This window comes from Canis aureus, chromosome 19 (assembly GCF_053574225.1).
Source record: "Canis aureus isolate CA01 chromosome 19, VMU_Caureus_v.1.0, whole genome shotgun sequence".
NCBI lineage: Eukaryota > Metazoa > Chordata > Mammalia > Carnivora > Canidae > Canis > Canis aureus.
The window spans coordinates 52,751,356-52,755,022 of NC_135629.1; the positions used below are offsets into that span (position 1 = coordinate 52,751,356).

The 3,667-nt window shown below is 38.0% G+C and overlaps 1 pseudogene; it reads right to left on the reverse strand.

Moving 5' to 3' along the window:
• Positions 1 to 2,948: 2,948 nt before the first annotated feature.
• On the reverse strand, positions 2,949 to 3,667 carry LOC144289367 (prefoldin subunit 1 pseudogene; annotated as a pseudogene).

A 3,667-nucleotide genomic window follows, 5' to 3' on the forward strand; every position in this document is an offset into this window, starting at 1 on the left:
CAGATATGAGGGAATAGCTCATTGTGGTTTTGAATTGCATTTCCCTAATGATAAGTAACGTTGAGCATCTTTTTGTGTGTCTGTTGGATATCTGTCTTAGGAAAAATGTCTATTCATGTCCTCTGCCCATATTTTTTATTTGGAATATCCTTTTTTGGTGTTTTATTAAGTTTTATATATTTTAGATATTAACCCCTTCCTGGATACATTATTTGCAAATATCTTCTCCCATTTAGTAAGTTATCTTTTTGTTGATTGTTTCCTTTACTGTGCAAAAGCCTTTTATTTTGTTGTAGTACCAGTAGTTTATTTTTTAAGATTGATTTATTTGAAAGAGAGAGAGAGCAGAGAGAGCAAGCACACATGAGCAGGTGTGAGGGGCAGAGGGAGTGGGACAAGCAGACTCCTAGCAGAGCAGGGAGCCCCATTCGGGGTTTGAGCCCAGGACCCCGAGATCATGACCTGAGCAGAAGGCTGACATTTAATTGGACTGAGCCACCCAGGGGCCCTGTACCAATAGTTTAGTGTTTTTGTTTCCCTTGCCAGAGGACTTGTATTTAGAGAAATGTTTCTACGGTTAATGTTGAGGAATCATTACTGCCTGTGTTTTCTTCAAGGAATTTAATGGTTTCAGGTTTCATATTTAGGTCTTTTTTTATTTAAAAATTTTATTTATTTATTCATGAGAGACACACAGAGAGAGGCAGAAACATATAGGCAGAGGGAGAAGCAGGCTCCATGCAGGAGTCCCCATGTGGGACTCGATCCCAGGACTCCAGGATCACACCCTGAGCCAAAGGCAGACAGTCATCCACTGAGCCACCCAGGCATCCCTCACATTTAGGTCTTTAATCCTTTTGAGTTTATTTTTGTATATGGTATAAGAAAGTGATGCAGTTTCATCCTTTTGCATGTTGCTGTCCAGTTTTGCCAATACTGTTTATTGAAGAGATTCTTTTTCCCATTGTATATTCTTGCCTCCTTTGTTGTAAATTGATCATAAAAGCATGGGTTGATTTTCTGGACTCTATTCTATTCCAATGATCTATGTCTATTTTTTGCCAGTACCATACTATTTTGATTACCACAGCTTTGTAGTATATCTTGAAATCTGGGATTATGATGCCTCTAGCTTTGTTCTTGGTCTTCAAAATTGTTTTAGCTAGGGCAGCCCGGGTGACTCAGTGATTTAGTACTGCCTTCAGCCCATAAATAAGAAAATCTTTTAAAAAATTGTTTAGGTATTTGGGGTCTTTTGTGGCTCCATAAAAATTCAGGATTATTCTAAACCTGTTGAAAATTAGTATTTTGATAGAGATTACATTAAATCTGTAGATTGCTTTGGGTGGTATGGCATTTTAACAATATTGGTTCTTTCAATCCATAAGCATGGAATATCTTTTCATTTGTGTGTCTTAAATTTCTTTCATCAATGTTTTATAGTTTTCAGAGTACAGATCTTTGACCAGTTTAGTTAAGTTTATTACTAGGTTTTTTTTTTTTTTTTTGGTGTAAGTGTAAAGGGGATTGTTTTCTTCTGTTCACTATTAATGCACAATAAGGCAACAGATTTCTGTATATTTTTTGCACCTGCAACATTACTGAATTCACTTATCAGTTCTAAGTTTTTTGGTGGGTTTTCTATACATAGGATTATGTCATTTGCAAATAGTGACAGTTTTATGTCTTTTGTCCTAATTTGGATGACCTTTATTTCTTTTTCTTGTCTGATTGTCGGGGCTAGGACATCATGTAATATGTTGAATAAAAGTAGTGAGAATGGATATCCTTGTTCCTTAGAGGAAAAACTCTTAGTCTTTCACCACTGAGTATGATGTTAGTTGTGGGTTTTTCATTTATGACTTTTATTACATTGAGGTATGTTCTCTTAACCGACTTTGTTGAAGGTTTTTTTTTTTTTTATCACGAGTGGATGTCATACTTTGTCAAATACTTTTTCTGCATCTATTGGAATGATCATATGTTTTTTTACCTTTTCTCTTGTTTATGTGATGTATCACATTGCTAAAATATTAAACTACCCTTGTATCCATGGAATAAATCCCATTTGATTGTGGTGAATGATTTTTTTTTTAATGTATGTCGTTGGGTACAATTTGTTAATATTTTATTGAGGGTTTTGCATCTATGTTTATCAGATACTGACCTGTGGGTATTTTTCTTTGGTAGTGTTTGTCTATCTAGTTTTGGTAACAGGGTAATGCTGGCCTTGTGGAATGAATTTGGAAATTTTCCTTCCTCTTTTTGGGAATAGTTAGAGATGAATAGGTATTAACTCTAAATGTTTGGGAGAATTCACCTGTGAAGGCATCTGGTTCTGGACTTTTTTTTTTTAATTGATTCAATCTCATTGTCAGTAATTGTTCAAAAACTCTATTTCTTCCTGATTCAGTTTTGGGAGGTTATATGTTTCTAGGAATTTCTATTTCTTCTAGGAATATCTATTTCTTCTAGGTTATCCAATTTGTTGGCACATAACTTTATAATATTTGCTTATAATCCTTTGTATTTCTGTGGTGTTGGTTGCTATTTCTCTTCATTTATGATTTTGAGTCTTCTCTCTTTTGAGTGTGGCTAAAGGTATATTGTTTGGTTGATCTTGTCAAAGAACACTGGTTTCACTAATCTGTTCTATTATTATTATTTTTTGGATGTGCTGCTGCTTTATTACTGCATTTTCTTGAACATTTGCAACATGCCACCAAGGTTACTTAAATTCAGCTATCCCGCCCCCCCCCCCTCCCCCGCTGGTCTTCCTTCTTATTTGCATGGAGGCTCAGAGGTGAAGGATTTTACTCAAAGGAACAGAAAGGTACAAAAGCAGCAGCAAAGGCTTAAATAAAGAGGTCAGGGAGGAGTTGAGGTTGAAAGCCTCTACCTCTCTGGCCCTTGGTTCTCATCCTTCAGCTCAAGAAAGGCAGACTTCGTAGAGTGGCTGGGGGAACACATGCCTTTTATTGGTCTAAGGAGCATAACTAGTTCATAGGCTTGGGCAGAGCTCCCCTGTCTGTATGGCTCCCATCTCCCTCTCCTGGGAGTTTGTGACTCACCCCCAGGGAGAAAAGTGTTCTGGACAGGGGTGGCAGACAGAGCCAGGATAAAAAATACAGAACTGGGGTCTGAAAGGGTATCATGGTGAAGTAGAAAACACAAGGTTATGAGATCATCCAAATAAAAAGTCCACCCGGGCAGAAGAGAAGTTTCTCCACATGGGCCCCCCACCTGCCCTTGCCAGGAATGGGAGGGGGCAGGAAGCTTTGGCTGGAGATTTCCTACTGTGCCCTTCATGCCATCAGCATCTCCCGGATGTTGTCCTCAGCTTCCTTCACACTCCGCTCCAGGTAGGATTTTTTCTGTTATAGTTCTTTACTTTTTTCTTCTGCTATTTTCTGTTTCTCTAACAGCTGACTGTGAATTACCTCCTTGGACTGAAGAATAAACATTCTTCCTACACCTTCATACATATTAGTCTCATCTACCAAAGTCATAATCTCTGTATCTGTAAGATGTGCGTGCTTTTTTGTTCTGTTTAGCTGTTCAATCTGTATGTCTGCAAGCTTCACCTTCTGTTGAGTGTCAATAACTTTGGCTTGAAGTTCTGTGAAGGCCTTCTTCAACTCCAGATCCACGGGAGCCGCCATCTTGG